General features: G+C 39.1%; 1 protein-coding gene across 5 annotated transcripts in view; it reads right to left on the bottom strand.

The window, feature by feature from the left end:
- ESR1 (estrogen receptor 1) overlaps positions 1-19,001 on the bottom strand; it is a 438,840-nt gene that overhangs the window by 150,362 nt on the left and 269,477 nt on the right. The gene's annotated exons all lie outside the window — the stretch shown is intronic.

Here is a 19,001-nt window from a genome sequence, read left to right as displayed (position 1 = left end):
CAAGAAAAAGACATTGTAGCGATGAACCAAAAGCTATATGAAAAAAATATATATGTTTAATCTATTTCATATATTTTCAAAGAAATCTTAAGAAAACAAAGAATATTTCCCAGGAATTAAAAATGGTCCAGATGGCATTTAAAAAAAAAATTCATTGGAAGAGCTGGAAGATAAAGTTGAAATAATCTCCTAATAAAGTAGGAACTCACCCCTCACTCCCACAAATTAAAAAAAACAAAGAAGGAAAGGGTTCATTGAGTATACACCAAGCACAATGAATGAAGAAAGAGTACATCATCTTGAAATTTCAGAACACCAGAGATAAAAGAGCCAAAAAGCTTCACAGGGGACAGTGATATAGAAGTCACATGTAAGATTGACATCGGACTACTCATCACATTACTGAAAATTAGAAAACAATGGATAAATGCCTTCAAAACAAGAAAAGAAAATTCTATTCCCAGCCAAATTATCATTTACATGTAAGGGTAGAAAAAATAGACATTTTCATATATGTAAGAACTTTAAAAATTTATTTAGCATGTGCCCTTATTTAGGAAGTTCCTCAAGGACTTGCCCAGTTAAGAAAAAGCAAGAAAGTGAAATCAGACAGAAGATGATATAAGATCCAATTTGAACAGAAAGATGAATGATTCTGCCAAGAATTATCCCTGGGGAACAAGTTGGAACTTGGTATTTGAGCATGTGGAAAACATTATTGATAGGGATGTTACATAAATGTTGAAGTATCTGAAAAAAATAGATACTAAAAACTTGGCAACGGAAAACATGAAGCAATTACAAACCACAAGAAAAATGAAAGTGTTGTACAAAAAGAAAAGCATGGCCATAACTCCCTGTGTGGCTCAGCAGTGAGCAATATTTACATATCATATAATGACCTGAGCAATATTCGTGATTAATTATTTTGGGGGAGTGGAAGAAAAAGAAACTTTGGTTGGGTAGCGGAAAGCTAAGTTTTTATCCATCACTGGCAATCAAGAATCAATGAATCTAAAATTGATATATAGGACAAGAAATATCTGCATAAGCATACAATCCATATATAACTACAACTCTCAATATCAGGGAAACTACAAGAATAGTAGAGGTTTGTTTCTGATGAGTGAGCATAAGAGGAGTGTTCTCTATCACAAACCTTTTACTGGTACTTGACTTTTATGACTAGGTATAAATCTTGATTAATCCTTACAACTCTAAGAGATGTATACTAGGCTTATCCCCATTGTACAGATGACAAAAGTTCTGAGAGATTGGTTTATTCAAAATTAGGCAGATAATTAGCAGCAAAGATAGATTTTAAGCCAGTTCTATCTAAACCAGGAGCTTGTATGCTTCTACAGTGCTCTATCCCTGCAAGGTGTTTGTGGAATTCATAGCAGTGGTCAAAGCCTTGCCGGAAGTGCAATGCTCAAATCTGTGAACGATTTCTTCAGTTCAATTTCAACAGTTTTCCTCCAGTTCCACTTCTTCCATTTATGGAAGACTGTGACAGCATAGTTCATCAATAAGGCATTTATGCGGTACAAAGATCTGTGCACATTTTGTTTTTTCCCTTTGAATATCTTTTCTTGAAGAAAATGGGAAACCATGCTTCATTTACATTAGTCACTTAAAAATAAATCTGATGCATCCTTATAACCAGTCTTTTTGTGGTGCGCCATAGTCTTCTGAATAAGATGTGCGCTGATTTGATTTATTCAGAAGCCAATTTTACATTAGTAGAGCTTTTCTGTGTATTTGCAGTATAATTTTTATTTATAAGAAATTTTAAGTGCTTTTCCTCACAAAACGGAGTGGACTATTTCAGGGTTTCTGGTACAAGAATTCTATTTGCTTTTTGTTCTTTTTTTGTTTGTTTCATTTGTTTGCTTGTCTTCATTTGTTGTTATTGTTTTTTTTCTCTCTTGGGTTTGGTTTTTAAGGAAAAGAAACCCCAATCCCTATTTAACTCCTTGCTGCATTGCCATGATACACAATTTTATTTGAAAGGGAATGAATCACCTCAGAGAACCTCCACCACACATGTGTACATATGTTAGGGCTGTGATGACACCAAAGCAGGTTAAGAGGACAGCAGAGCAGAACACCCATTTCAGGGGCTCCAGAGATCTTCACAGGAATACCAGAGACCCAGGCAGGGACTGTGTGAGTCTCAACAACTCATTTCAGCTTTTAAACATACACAGTAATTTGTCCGAGTCTCCTAAAGATTAGAGGGCCTCAAGATAAAGCTACACAGAATGTAGAGCTTCTGGAGGAATCCAAACCCACCTCTGAACAGATTCCCAGGCATCCAGCAGAACCCTCCACCCACCCCCTGAGACTCCTTTGAAGTAGCAGAACCCCTGACTGTAATTAGAAGGGACAAGCAGCAAATGCACTGATCTGCTCCTTCTGTCTTTCCACTGTCCACTAAACATAAACGCTCCCTTTTTCATGGCCCATCATTAGAATCATTCTCTTACAAATAGCCTGATCACATTGGCCCTCTCTTGATTCATCGTACTTCCTTTTCAGAAACACCACCCTGGCTAAAGCCAACTCTCTGCCTGCTGCCCATGCAGCTGGACCACCTGGAGAAAAACACACACCTACACCTGCAGGACCCTAACCTCAGGGGGCTTGTAATGAGCCCAGAACCCAGACTGTTCCTTTATGACCCATTCATTCCCCCTGCCCCCAGACAGATGTGAAACCATCTGTCTACTAGCACTGCTCACTCCTTGTCACCCACACTCACCCTCAGCTGAAGACCTTGCTTTGAATTTCCTATGGATCAAGGCAATCAGAACCACAGCCTTCCGCCTCTGGCCAGAGCACCCACTTTTTGCTTTCCTGCCCACACTCTGATGTGAAAACCATCCCTCTCTGGTACTCTCCTACTTAAAGAAACTGCTCTGGCCATTCTTCCTTCTCCCTCACTCAAAAGAGTTGCTTATACCTGTTTACAATTCTGGTCTATCCACTCTCTCGTGAACTTGCCCCAGTTAGCACTTCATCTCTGCTGCTCCATCAAAACCACTCTTGGCAAGATCACCTGTGACCTCCACGTCCCTAAATGCAATGGCCATTTATTAATTCTCATGGTACATGACCCAAGAGTGGTATTTGATACAATGGAATCACTTATTCTTCTCATAGTTTCTTCATTGCCTTTCAAAATAGCACAACAGTGTGGCTCCTTCTCAGTCTCATCTGTTGGCTCCAGCCTCTTCTCTGGGCATTGTAAGCTCAGTCCTGGTTCTGTGGGCTGTCATTACATAGACATGATTGGTGGAATCAGTGCCCACGTGGTTGAAGTCAATCAACCCTGCTTCCCCTCCCAGAGGCCAGGGAGGTGGGCTGATATGAAGTGATTGAGAGCCCCTGCTTCTTTCACCTTTATTTTTACTCCCTTGGTAACCCTATTCTTTATTTCTACTCACGAACATAAATATCAAGGTCAGGCTCACTTCAAAACTCCAGGTGCCTCCACCTGGATTGTCCAATAAAATATCTCAAACTCAACATGGATAAAACTTGATTGATATTCTCCAGCCCATGAAAACCTGCTGTCCCTGCAGTCTTCCCTGTATCAGTAGTTGATGATGCCATTTCCTCCTTCTTCAGGTCCAAATAACAGAAGTCACCCTTGGCTCTGTTCTTTCTCTCACCCTCTCCTTTCAGTCTGTGAAGACATACTAGCAACTCCACTTCACAATGTACTCAGGGGGCTCTCAACCACTTCATATCAGCCCACCTCCCTGGCCTCTGAGAGGGAAGCAGGATTGATTGAGTTCAACCACGTGGGCACAGATTCTACCAATCATGTCTACGTAATGACACCCAACAGAAACTCGAAAAACTAGAAGCTCCATGGGCTTCCATGATTGAGAAGAAACACTGCTGTGCTGGGAGGGTGACTCATTGTAACTCCACATGGAGGGGGCATGGGAACTCAGGTCTGACACCTTCCCTATGTGTCTCTTCTTATTTATATCCTTTTACTATAACAAAGTTATAATAATAAGTATGGAGTGTCCAGTGAGTTCTGTGGGTCATTCTAGTGAATTATTAATCCCCAGGGGATGGAGGGAACCCCTGAAGTCCATAGCCAGTTGGTTAGAAGTGTGGGAACTTGACCTCTGAACTTGGAACTGGTCCTTGAGGGCAATGCTGTAGAGGATGGCCCTTCACCTGCGGAATCTGACTAACTCCAGGTAGTTAAAAATCAGAGTTGAATTTGACTGAGTTATTGCAGGATTTGCAATTGGTGATAGCAGCTGCAGTTCCTGATTGAACTTCTGATAACCTTCAAACTCCTCTTTGCATCTCTGCTCAACCCAGTAGCTGAGTGAACATTTTTAAAAGAAGTCAGATTATGTTTCTCCAAGTCATAAACAAGTCTGTTTCCCTCAGAATAAAAGCATCTCACAGTTTGCCACAGAGTCCCATGCAATCTCTTCTCCCTCTCCACAACCTCCGCTCCAGTCACTGGCTGTTCCTAGAATATTCTAGAACCAAGCTTGCTTTTAGGAATGCTCTTGTTGGGCTCTTTACTTGGACTGCCCTGCTCCCAGGCATCCTAAAATACACCTTTGAATGGTGCTCAAATGCCCTCTCAGTGCTTATTCCAGCCACTCTTCGAAAACACACCACAACCCAGCACTTCTGCCCCCACTTTCTCTAGCGCTTTGTTTTCATTTTCAACAGTAACTGTCATCTTCCATAAAGAGATAATTAACTTGCCTATCAGGTTTGCTTTTCCCCTGCCTCCCCCCACTGGACAGCAAGCACAGTGGAGGCTAGAAAAGCTAAAACAATCCCAGGCCTGCAGCACGCGCAACAAAAATTTCTGAATGAGCAAAAACGCTGCCACTTCCAACCATAATATGAGATCATTAGGACAGCATTTCCTTCCACTTTTTTAAATATGGAAACTCCACTTGAAGATCAGTAAAGTTTGGAGACCTACCCTCACCCTCTCTTAAACGTGCACATCAGTTGATTGAGAAAATACATAACAAAAAATCCTGGGAATCAGTAATGTGTAGACTGAACTTGCAGTTTCTTATTCACACAACAGTCTTTCAATAGATATTGAAGGAGCATCTCCTGTGCTTCAGACACTGTTGCAAGAACTGGAGACACAGCAGTCAACAAAATGGGTAAAATGTCTCCCTTTCTGAAACTTACTTTCTACTGGCTCCAAGGCTTTATAAACATTGAAAGCCTGCTTCAAATATGTCTAAGATACATTCTCCCACACTTAGTGCTCATACAGCATGAATGATTAATACATTTGTTCTTAAAAGGGATGACCCCCCCATTCCCTAGGGGGTCAAAATTTGTTCTGGGAGGGGGGAAGTTTGGATATTCTAATGACTTGCAATCTTCCAAAGCTTCACCTTACCTGACTAACTCTTATTCCTTAGTATTTACTTTCCCTCCCTAAATTTAATTTAATTTGATTTTTCTCCTTGGGGGAGGGAACAATCATGAAAAAAAGGCTGAAAAACACTGTGATAACATGTCAGAGCCCTCTGGGTCCCCAGCCCTCAGATTTTCCTTTTACAAATGCTCCAGGAAGCCCCTGAGCCCAGCTCTGCAGCTTCTCAGGATCCCTGGTCTAGGAACCACCCTGTCAAGGGGAGATTTCAGAGACCCACTGGCATATGGAGGCTGAAAAAAAAATGAGATTAGAGGGGAGGAGAGAGACAAGGAAGGAGCTGTGATTAATTTAGCCCAAGAATTACTAAAAAAAAAAAAAAAAAAAAACCCAACAAAAAACTCATGAGAAAATCAGACTTTACCTTTGTTCTTAGGTAGAAAAAAGTGTGTGCAGTGCTCCAGGGATTTGGAACAATTGAGAGTTTATGCTTACATCAATGACTAAATGGTCTTTGTTGAAGGTTGATTAATGAAACAGCCCAAAGATGGAAGAAACAAGCCAAGTTCCACAGTCGAGGAGGTGAGGGTTGACACGGGGTCATTTCCTGCTGAGCATTTTAGTCCCAAGAAGGCCAATTCATGCCTGGGGGGCATTTATATTTTGTACACTCAGGCAAGTGGGTCTGGAGCACCTGGCAGATGCCAGTCCTGACTGCCCCAATCCCTCGTCACCCTCTTCTCCTGCACACTCCACTCTCCTAGCTAATGCAGTACTCCCTGCAGATGCATAGAACAACTCTTTAAACACACACAAATGTGCATGCACACATCCAGGTATAGATATATTCCCATACACAGACACATGCCAAAGACATGATCATGCATACACATGCATAGACATACAAGCATAGATACACACATGCACAGACACATATGTAAAGATGAACACTTGTAAAGATAATACATGCATAGATGTGCACAGATATATGCATAGACACAGAGAGACAAGCAGACATGGGCATATAGGCAAAGATACATACATGCACAGACACCCACATGTAGGCACTCACATGACACATGCATTGACACATAAATACAGCTGCACATGAATATTTACATATAGAAACGTATACACATATCACATACATAGACACATGCAAAGACCACACACACATAAACATATGCATAGGAACACACATGCACACTTGCAGAAACTTTGCCTCTTCCATTGGAGCCAGTAGAACTTCACTTTAAATTTACCATCTTTGAATCCCAAATGAGGGGGAAAGCACAATGATGCCAAAACTCAAGATCATTGAAGCTGTTGGCTTTACATCAGCGCTGACGCTGCTTTCTGGGACTTAGGGTGGTGGGGCTTTTTGAAGACAAGTATATCAAATATGTGTACCATTTGTGCTCAGAACACATTGTCTTACATGAAAGGAAAATTCTTTCAACATAAAATTGTTCTCAGAAAAATAGGAGTGTGCATAGTTTGATCTATAATGCCTGTTTTTAAAAAATATGCTCACAGTATAATCACACATGTACAAATCCAAGCTATCAAATAGTTTGAATGGTCAGAATTTTCCACAATACCGTAGTAGGATAGTTAATGCTCATGGTGACCATTTGCAATACCCCCAAAATCGTTCCTGGAATTACGAAAAGAGCAGCAGAGTGCAACGTCTCACGAGCTTATAGCTGGGAACCACACTTCCCAGGTTTGAATAGTGCCCTGCTGTCCCTTAGTCCATGCCACCTAATTTGGCAAAGCTATTCATCATCTCCATGCCTCAGTTTCTTTATCTGTAAAATGGCAACAATTATAGCACCTAACTCAGAGGTGTGTTCTGATGACATCAACACATTTCACACAGTGATTGATAGCAAACATTGTACGGCAACTTTTCTTTCAATAAGGTATCACGAGGAATTTAATTTTATTGTGTTCTAATTCTTTTTAAAATGGTGATCTATAGATGTTATATACTGATATGCAGTGAGCCAGAGGGCTCATTAAAAAGGATATCTAATTCTCAAATTAGGATTTGAAGTTTACTATTGTGACACAGTCTGTTATTTTCCCACCAAACACCCATTCAGCTCTTCCTGTTATTAACAGAACTCAGGTTTTATTCTAGATACAATGAGCCTAGCTTGAAGATATTTCCCAATTGTCATTGCAGCCAGGTTTAACATAAGCTTGATAAATGAGATAAAAGGGGAAGTGCCGAGTGAGATTTCCAGAAAAGCTCCTTAAAGGAAGCAACTTCAGTAGAGAGGTATGCCCCTAACTGACTTTCCCCTTTTCTGCTATCCTGTGCTAGCAATGCAACAGTGATGGCTGGAGTTCCAGTAGCCATATTGGTCTATGAGGTAATTTTGAGACTAAAACTGGTACGAGGATAGGGGAGCAGAAATTCAGAGTAGCATGGGTCCTTTTGACTGTGGAGCTGCCATATCATTGGTAAAACAAGCTTATGCCTTGTTTAAGCCACTATTATTTGGTTGTTTTCTGTTACATGGAATAGATTCTAATCTTCGAATGGTTATATCTAAAGTAAGATTTACTCTAAAATAGGTTATTTCTCATATCTAAATTGCCTTTCCTATTCCACTGAAATATTTGTATGTATAAGTACTTAAAGCTTGTAAAATATTTTAAACCATTAAAGTAGAGCCAAAAATCTCTAGATCCAAAAATCTCTAGCTAATATTAACTCAAAAAATTGGCAGGAGCTGATATGCCTTAGAATTTTTTTTCTTAATAGTAATAATGGGTAAAAACAAAACAGAAGCACACACACACAAAAAAAAACACACAATGAAATTTTGATTTGTTTTGGTTAGTGGTAGTAAGACGATTTGGAAAAAAAAAGGAATAAAAGCCTAAAGACAGAAAATATGACATAAGTAAAGTGAAATGCACATGTTGAATATTTAACATATTTTTAAACCACTGGTTTCCTATCCTTGTTTTTCAAGATGCCAGCTAATTGCATAATTTTACTGTATAGATACATAATTGTCTGCCAAATTAAATTTGAAATTAATTATGTCAACAACCTTAGAGCCAACAATAATAATAGCTAATATTTATTGAACACTTGCCACCAAACAGGAGTTGTCCAAGAACAGAAGCCAAGCTCAAAAAATGCTGTAACATACACAATCTCTTGATGATACCTATGTCATATTTCAAGAGATGGGGAAGAGAATATTTTTTTAAATCAAATAACAAAAAAACAAGACTCTACAAAATATGTAATCACCTTTTTTAGTTTATTCTAAAAGCTTCACACACAGGAAAATGTTCTAGAATTTAAATTGTTTCCTTAATACTAAACTGTAATATTATTAACCTCCCTGTGCCTCGATTTTCTCATCCATGTGATGAAGACAATAAAAACATTCGGCTTGCATGGATATTTTGAGGATTAAACAAATTCATACAGGTAGAATGCTTATAAGAGCGCCCAAAACTTAGTCAGCTGTTGTTTGTAATGGACAAACTACTAAATTTAGCCCTGCCCTAATTTCTTCATGTTTAAGATAAGTAGACAATAATCATTGCATTTGCATGCCTCATGTGGTAAGCCGCATACTGAAATGGAAGTTTCCTCAAACTGATAAGTTGCTTTGTCAGTTTTGATGTATTCCAAAAAAACAGAACAGTTCGCCTAACTCATAAGAACTCATTAAATAACCACTAATTGTATTTAACTGTTTGTGCTCTTATTATGAAAGACTCAATAGAAGCGGAAGGCAAAAGTATTTATATTTACTTATTTCAAATTCTTCATTGTTATATTGATTTATCTTCTTGCCTGTATTCTTATGAAAACCCAACCTAAAGGTTTGGATAGGACAAATGCCCTCAAATTCAGTATCATTTCTATCTAATTAATTTCATTTTTGCCATGTGATGTCTATTTCCTTTCCATACATCTGATGTAAAGTACTCTACCCATCCCTTTTTAAAAATATGGCTTCTGTGATATAGTTTTAAGTGCAGTTATAGCTAATGCAAATAAGAAATTGGTTAACCAGGCTAATGATAACTTTTTATCAGTGCTGATAACCATTTTACACTAAAGAGCTGAAACAGTGCTCTGCTATTTGGTAAGAAACAGCATTAAAGGTATATAAGTAGGTGTCACTGATTTCATGAGATGGGGACTGATATGAATTATGACACTCATGATGTGATCTATATCTACATATATATTTGTAAATCTTTTAAACTTGAAACCTTTCTTCAGTCTCAATGGAGCTTCCCACTCCCACAGATATAATATAAACGAAGCACTGCTCTAAATCACAGAGTGGAGGATATCATGAATGACCCAGAAAGGGAAAATATATTTTTCAGTTTCTATCTCTGAAGTGGGGACAGCAATAAAGAAAAACCTAATTGGATTATGTTCCACTTCTGCTTTATTGATACAAGCTGAAACACCCTGGCAGGTCCAACTTGAATGCATGCTTTGGAAAACATCTCTCAACAGCTCAAGGTCTTGAATGAGTTTTTTAATTCACAGCATTTACCTGCTATTTTTCAAAGACACATTTGAAATGTCCTAAGCAAACATAGGCAAACATCTTGACCAGATATAAAGGACCAAATCTTATGATGTAGCATGCTGCTCGATGAAGAGACACTTTAATAGTTCCCAGAGAAGAAAACTGTCCACCATTTGATTGAATTTTGTGCTCATGAAATAGTCACATAATAAATACATGCTCTACTACAAAAAAGAAATTTTAATTCCCTCTAGAGAAGGGCATTGCCACTGTTTTACTGAATTTCACCTTTGTTTATCGATCACACTTTTACTCTTTCATATCATTGTGTTAGGGGCTCTGCCAGATACACCTGAGAGACAAATCCTAGAGCAAAAGGACAAGACTACTTATTTCTTAAACTAAATCAGGGTAAATTTGCCTAAGGAATTTTTAAACAGAACTCGGATTTTAACACTTTGAGCAATTTACTTTATAAGGGAGAATGTTCCTAAGAGAAGTACCCATTAAATTTGAGCAAACAGCATGGAACAGTTTAGTAACCAAGGCAACAGAATCAAAACCCCAAGATTCCCTGGAACAAGGGGTTCCCAACCAGAAATACTTAATTCAGTTACTTATCCTTTTGAAGGAGAAGAACCTGACGCCGAGCAGCTTGTGGTGACTCAGATGGGTTTAAAAACCTAAACATAAACAACCTCAAGGTTATGCCTACCTCACTGTTAATGTTAAAACACCATAAGCAATAATAGGGCTTGCCACTGCACTTTTCCAGTTCTCCACCCTCTGAGCAACACCAGAGGCTCAGAGTGAGCATGTGATCACCTGAGGACTATTAGCTTTCCAGCTACAAATCACCTTCAGAGATCGTTTACACTGTCCACTCTGGGAAATAAAGCATTTGATTTAGAGAAAAGGATTATACTATATCTAGGTGACATCTAGTCTCCTACGGATACTTTTCAGTCTGCTTCAACGTTTAACCACTTGCTTGAGGCGGTAGATTTATTTTTTTCGTGCTAGCCAGAAAAAAAATGCTCACTGTGAGTATTTGAGAGCTAGGGACAGGGTGAGATAAGAGAAGTAACAATTGTGCCAAAAATGTACAGTCAGTCAGCTTAGACTGTAGTCTAATATAAAGATCATAGTGTCAACTTGTTGATTCGAACTTCCTGGTTCCTGGAAAGAAAGTGATAACAAAGTAGTGGTATGATTCAATTTGCAAATCTATTTTGTGTGCTCTCTCTAGGAAGTGATTGATTATATAGGGAATCATAAGGTAAGTGGATGAATTCCTGCCATTTAATTCTAAACCATCACTGAGAATCCTTCTGAGCCCTCACTGTTCTACAGCTTCACTTACTTAGATATCATGTGGCCATCACTGATTTCCTCTCCTTTTTGCACTTCTCTGGTCTTTAACACCTAAAGAAAATTAACAACTTATATCACTAAGGTGTAACCCCCATTGGATGGCTTAGGACATAGGAAGGCAGACCTACGATCATCCAAGCAAACCACTATGGAGAGAAAGTCAAGTCCGGAATTCCAGGTACAAAATGAATGAAACCAGAAAGATTGAGCAGAGTCATGGAGGAAAGTCTGCTACAAATACTCCACAGAACCCATCCAATTTCAGGGCCATTCTATGAATTCAGTTCTACAAATGTCCAAATGGTCATCATGCTCAGAAATCTCATTTTGTAAGAAATCACATTTCAATAAAAATGAGAATGATTGTTTTGTCAAAGGAATGCCCACTTCCCACGAGTCTCCACCACAGGTTTTAATTCAAAGAAAGACATATTCGCCACAATTAAAATATGAATCACTTAAAATAAATTCATTTTACCCAGGCATAACATTTAAGAAACATGTCTGTGGCTTGGTGCAAGTTAAACTCCGATTTTAGAAAGTTTTCTCCATTCACAAAGTCCTCTAAACAAACACAGAAATCCTGCCAACAAAAGTTATTCATCTCTCCATTTCAAAGAATAAATCCAAACACAGTATAAACCAATCATCCAGTAACAAATCTTCCATTAAGGAAGTAAGAGAATAGCTTAAGAACTGCTTCCCCAGTTGAGCCTGTTCAATACCACAGAACCAGAAGATACTCGCGTTTACTGTGTCAAGGACCTGTTATCCTCTGAGAGTCAACTCAATTCATGAATATATTGGTTAAAACAGAAGTTCCAGAAAGGAAGTAAGAGTTAATATGTCTCTTTAGCAGGGGAAAAAAGGAGCACAGAATTTGAATAGATTGAGCGGATGCAAGGATTCTAGCAAAAGAAAAATAAACACACCGTGTGAAGGGGAGAATGATGGGGACAGGGTGGGGTAAGGACACTGTCTGACTTAAGCATATCATGCTGGAAAGTAGAAGTAAGATGGGAGAGAGGGTGTTGGCTAACAGCCTTTCTACAAAGTTCCTTTCCAAGCATCTGTCTAGCAAAGGGTAACCTAGAATCAGGCACTCTGAGACATACTTTGGTATGTCTTAGCACTTAGGCACGCAGGCTTTGGATGTCATTGCTATTTATCTGCTCAGATAATAGGGTCCCATTGCCAAATTTTTAATTCTGAGTGTAGCATTGTGAAATGGCGATTTAGGGAGATTAATCTGGGAGTGATGAGTAGGATGAATTGAAGTGGGGAGAAGCTGGAGCCAAAAAGAGCAATCAGGATATTACAGTAATTCAGTCTTGGGGAGAAAGGATGTGGAGCAGACTGGTGGCCATGGAAGGGAGAAGCAGCACAACTCTCTAGAAATGCTGACGAGGAAGGACGGACAGCAGAGGGCGAGGAAGGGTCAGGCACAAAGGTGACCCTACAATGCAGTAAAGAAGAATGAGGAGGCCACCAACTGAAATGGTGAGAACCAGGAGACACAGGTCCTGTTAGCAAACTCAATTCATGACTATATTGGCTAAAGAAGTTTCAGATAGGAAGTAAGAGTTGAGATGTCGCTTTAGCAAGAAAAAAAAAAGCAGCACAAAATTTGAATAGAATGAGAAATTCCATTTCTTCTTCTGCCCTGCTGGTGAGGGGAGAAAAGGAAGGATGGCTCACTCCGCCTCATATTGGTGAAGACGTGACATCCAACTATTCTCCTATAGACAACTGAAAGTGGGAACTTTAGGCATTTGTGACTTAGAGAAAGAAATTTGGAAATCATGGCCATAAAAAGTTACAGCTGGAATCAGGAGTGAACTCAAGTTGGTAAAAAGCAGCAGGAGGGCTCAGGGCCATCCAAGCATTGGAAAGTTTGAGGAACCAACCAGAGATGGCAACCCAGGTGGGAGCCTGGTACAACCTTCTTTCTCTCTCCAAGGGACACTTTCCCTGTTATATTAAAAGTAAATGGTGGGAGGGCGGGCAATGGTGGCTCCGTGGCAGAATTCTCACCTTCCATGCCAGAGACCCGGGTTCGATTCCCAAAAAACAAACAAAAATTTAACAAATGGTGCTGCAATAACTTATATGTATAATTTATATAATTATATAAATACTGTATAACTTACAAATAAATAACAAATTTCTTTTATTTTGATTTCAGAATTGGGAAAAAATAACTGAGCATGTGAACCGGTGGGTCATATCTATCACCCTATTTAATAAGCTCTTCTCAAAAAAGTTAACTTGGAAGGTCAACTCTAAGAGATGCCTTTAAAATAGTTCTGTAAAAGGCTATTCAATAAACGGTATTGAGCAGCCATCTGTATAAAAACCACACTGGAGCGACATCTCACGCTGTCTACCAAAACAAATTAAAACAGAGCAAAGATGTAAATGTAGAAAGGGGACCTATTAAAAGTACCAGGTAAAAATAGTACAGTGGAGATTAAAAAAATTTTACAAGGTATTTACCAGGTAGACACTCAGCAATATTAAAGTTCTAAATCAACTTCAAAATCAGAAGTTCAGTGAACCCCTTAGGTGGGCAGGGGAGGAAACAAACAAAAGTAAATGATTAGCCAAGCCTACTCTGGATCAGCCAAACACTCCTCTTTCAATCAACAGCTCCTTATTTCCTCTGCTCCTAAAATGCAAGCCCTTTTAATTTTTACTACCATTTAATGGTAGTATGTGTCTTTGTAGCTCACAAACACACATTCTCCATGCCAAGCCTCCCACCTCACCGGAAGTAGCAGAGCCCCAGGTCCACACACCCGTAGGGGGCCTCACCCACCCAGCCCCACAGGCCACTGAGCTCAGGATCTGGGACCCCAACCCAGACTCACTGAAACAGCGAGGGGGAGGGTGGGTAGAGAGGCCCGGGTGGGGTGTTTTTGTCAAGAGGATTTCAAAATGAGATCAAGATTTGTTTTAAGGCTTAAAATGATCAGGGCCAGCAAGCATCCAAAGTTTCCTGTGAAAGGCAATCAGAGAAGGAGCTGTCTGCCCTGGTTTACCCCAGAGTCTCCATGGGAGCAATGAAAGGGGGGCAGGATCCACATGGACACAGAGCACTTCAGAGACCTCCTTGCTGCGGCCCAGAGGGGCTGCTGCTGTCTATCGGGTAATGCCAACCCAGCCCTGGGACCCTCATTCTAGGATGGTTGCAGAATCTCACCCACAAAGCTTACCCTACAACGCTCACATCTGCCACCTCTCCAGGAGGTTGCCCATCCCTCTGCATCCCATCTCATCTTTCGTCGCTGTGCCCAGAGTGACTGAGATGCCACATGGCCTGGGAGCAGAGTCTACTGGCTGGATGACAGGTCGGGAGTCAGACTATGGGGTAGGCTTGCCAAAGACCTGTGAACCCTCTGCCATCTCTCAGAATAGAATGTGCTTCCTGAAGACACTCCCAACTCCCAGAATGAGGTAGTGTGGCCTCACCCTGACCCTGTGTCCCTACCCATTTGATGTTTTAAATTACACTCAGTAAATGAAAACTTGATGATGGTCAAAGGTACTCTCTCAAAGCTCCAAGCTCGGGCTCTGGACATGTTCCTCTGAAAGCACTCTGTCCCCTAGAAAAGAGAGGCTGGAAATGGAGTCTCTTACCAAGACAGCTGCCAGAGAGACTTCAGAGAAAACAGACAGAGTTGGAGAGAAGAAAAGAAGAAAAAAATGGGTAAGACCACAGCCTTGAAGAGAAGTTTCAGTCTATGGAAAAACTGAAATCTAACGAGACTCAGACATTTCTTGAAATTGGAAGTTTCCTTAGTTTCCTTAGCCTCCTTTCCTTCATTCACTTCTTCCTTCCACAATTTCCTTAGCTCAGTTCATTTCCTGAACTGTGAGGAGTACTGGAGTCAGGGATGTGAATTTCTGGATTCCTGAGAAACCCCAAGACAGAAGAAGCTTTGAGCCTTGAGATGGATCAGACAACCATATACTCCGCAAGACAGCCCAAGGAGATTCTGAGAAACCTGGGCCTGGGACATGGGGAGACACAGAGCCAGAGAAAGTGCAGCCTCTTCTCCTGGGCCAAAAATGGTGGGAAGACAGGGAAACGGGAGGCTTCTGACCTTCTGAGAGGGACTGGGGCAGCAAAGGGGAAAGACAGAAGTCCCCTCCTTAGCACAGGAAAGGAACGAGGAAGCGGTTCAAATGATGTGTTTCCCACAGAAGCCAGCTTGACAGTCCCTTTCCCTTCATCCCTCCTCCTCAGCAGTAACCCCAGCCAGCCCTCCCGGGATGCCCAGTGGTAGGAAAAGCTGCCCTGTAAAGGACAGTAGAGGGCCCAGGGCCAGATATTTACCCAGCTATTCATTAAATATCTAAGACTAAACATAAATATGAAGCATGAAATTTCTCTTGAGGCATATAAAATTACAGTAAATTTGAGAAAGGCATAACTTTTAAGAAAGCAAAGGGACAATGTGCTGACATGATTCAAGGAATCTGGGGAAAAAATATCAGATATATTTCATTAACACTGAAACTAAGGATCAACCACTCAACAACACAGTTGAGCCTGATAAAATTAAAACATAATTGATTCTTTTCTTTTTTCGACCGTCAGCTGAATGATGTTACATTTTTCGCCATGGGTAGGAACACGGTAAATTAAGAGTGAATAACATAACTCTTAAAAACTAAATCTCCAACACGGATCTATTATGTAAAATGTCTTTTAAAGATCAGCAAGTTTTAGAATAAACAATAAAGAGAAAAGCCTTCTATAGAGGTAGAGATCAAAAAGCCGACACACAGCACCAATTATAAAAGAGCATCCCTTTTCAGTACTGGGTAAATAAGTTTTATCATTCTTGTTACCGCTGCTGTTTTTTTTTAAATTGCAGGAAGGAAAAATTCTGGATGTCATCTTTTGCCAAGTCTAATAATAACACTCTTCGGATCAGAACTTATCTATCACACTTGCATGATCTTTACATCTTTATTCTGAGTAGAGCAATATATCAAGCCAAAAGATATGCCCCAGATGTTAAAAGAAAGGAAAATTCAACTTCTACATCACCAATATTTTAGAATTCTGATGATAGTGAAAAAATATTTCTAAAATTTAAATAGTCCAAGGTATGAATTATTTTTATAAAATTTATCATTCAAAATGAAGTCAGTCCCTAACTTCTATTATTCTGATAGGCATTCTGAAGATTAGCCAAATTATGCAGGGTTTTGTATCATTAGCTAATTTCAAGTACTTCTAGAGCAGGTTTTCTTGATACTCATCTTAGTAATGACATTTTCTCTTCTCTCTCTATTCAAATCACTATTATTGTTATTCTCTAACTTTATTTGCAGAAATGTAACATTGTCCATATTAAATTTCCGGAGTGGGCTATTTTTTTGAATGACAGATGGTGTTTGGCTATATCAAAGATTTTTAAAATGTGGCTTTAGCAATTTTTCTATAAAGCTTGACAATTTCATCCTTTTAAAATCAATGACTATTTTTATTTTCTGCTTGGTCAGATAGTAGCTTTTGATTTATAACAGCTGTATTCCAATGGTATATACACACACACACACTTTTTTTTTTTCATTTTTGCCTTTATAATTCTGCCTTTTTTAAAAAAAAAAAAAAAACACAAACTAACAAGACAGAGCCTGGCCCAAGTACTCTGGACTCATGGGGCTCTTTTAAACAAACACAATCAAGTTATAGAGTGCTCATATACACACCTCATTCTAATAAATTGATATAGTTCTGGTCTCAAAAGTGCCCTTCAAAGTCATATAATTATTAAAATATCACGATGGAAATTGTTTTAGTTTACTAGCTGCTGGAATGCAATAAACCAGAAACAGAACAGCTTTTAAAAAGGGGAGTTTAATAAGTTGCAAGTTAACAAGTTTTTAGGCCATGGAATGTCCCAATTAAAGCAAGTCTACAGAAATGTCCAATCTAAGGCATCCAGGGAAAGTTACCTTGGTTCAAGTAGGCTAACGAAGTTCAAGGTTTCTCTCTCAAGTGGAAAGGGACATGGCGAACACAGCGTCATCTGCTAGCTTTCTCTCCTGGTTTCCTGTTTTATGAAGCTCTCCCGCAGGCACTTTCCTTCTTCATCATCAACGGTCACTGGCTGGAGGTCTCTTTGCTTCTTGTGACTACGTTGTTCTGCTCTCTCAGAATCTCCAAAATGCATTCTCCAAAATGTTTCCTCTTTTATAGGATTCCAGTAAACTAATCAAGACCCACCCGAATGGGTGGAGACACATCTCCACCTAATCCATCTTAACAACCACTCTTGATTGAATCACATCTCCAGAGATACGATCTAATTATAGTTTCAAACATACAGTACTGAATAGGGATTAGAAGAAACAGCTGCCTTTACAAAATGGAATTAGGATTAAAACATGGCTTTTCTAGGATACATACACCCTTTCAAATTGGCACAGAAATCTACTGATAAGTAGGGAAAAATATACATATATTGGCTTCACCAGTGCTCTGGAGCGAATATTACCCAAAATTCATGATTCTCAAGGATAGGTTGATTGTCTCCCGAAGTATTCTTTCTAATAGGCAATAACAGATAGAAAGATAAAGATAAAACTCATAGCCACATTACCTTTAGATTCCAATATTTGCTTTGTATGAGATCTGCTACACAGATCTCATACAAAGATGAAAATGCCAAGCTATATAAGTGCGCAATAAAACTGTGAATACCAAAACAGCTAAGAGTTTCAGTTCACCACTGAACTAACCCTGAATTTAAATTTGCTTATTCAACCCCAAGTGTCTATGTGAACCAATCTCTGCTGCCTAAATGGATGACCTCTATAAGTTTGGATCACCACATTGCTGGCTCCTTAGTCAAAGGACCACATATTTATTGTTGATATATATGAACATATATCATACTCTTAAGACCAGACATATGAGACTCATGATATGCAAGTACAAAATTCCACATTTATTTAGTTTAAGGAAAAATATTCTATGCTTCAAAATTAATAATTAATTTCATCTATTCACAGAAACCAAAAGAAAAAAATTTCTGTCTAGATCCATCAGTCATTTAATGTACAAGCTCAGAAAAGAACTTCCTCTTTGGTTCGTATATGTTAGCTCGTGAATGGATACATTGGAGTAGAGCGTGAAGAGGGTTGGTGTCTTGTCCTGTTACCCTAATAGTTACAGTTTTTCTCCCCAAACAAAAGCAACAGTCAAGTTGTCCAGAAACACCAGTTCTGAGAGAATCAACCGAAGGACCAAAGTGTCACTTGAACCACTGCATCTTCCTACAAGCTCCTTTGAGAGCCAAGCACCTAATTTATTTTTCTATATTATTTATTTTTCTCTTAGAATACTAAGCATACATGGGATTGGATAAATAATTGACATTCGATTTAAAAAAATCTCTTATTGTCTCTCCATAAAAATCTTAAAAGAAAAGATTTTTAAGGTGAAATTGTTTATTAATAATTGGGATGTCTTGAACATAGGTCCTATATATTAAAATGTTTTATAGGGTATAGATCATTCGAGTGTGAAATATTTATGACTATACACACAGAATATAAAATACATTTTATAACATAGAATCTTTTTGATGAAGACAATGAGTTAAAAAATAAAGTACTTAAAAGGTCAAATCAGCCCAAGTGTCCATCAACAAATGAATAGATAAGCAAAATGTGGTACATATACA

The sequence above is a fragment of the Tamandua tetradactyla genome, chromosome 2 (assembly GCF_023851605.1).
Source record: "Tamandua tetradactyla isolate mTamTet1 chromosome 2, mTamTet1.pri, whole genome shotgun sequence".
Lineage (NCBI taxonomy): Eukaryota > Metazoa > Chordata > Mammalia > Pilosa > Myrmecophagidae > Tamandua > Tamandua tetradactyla.
This window is presented reverse-complemented; position numbering and strand designations above follow the sequence as displayed.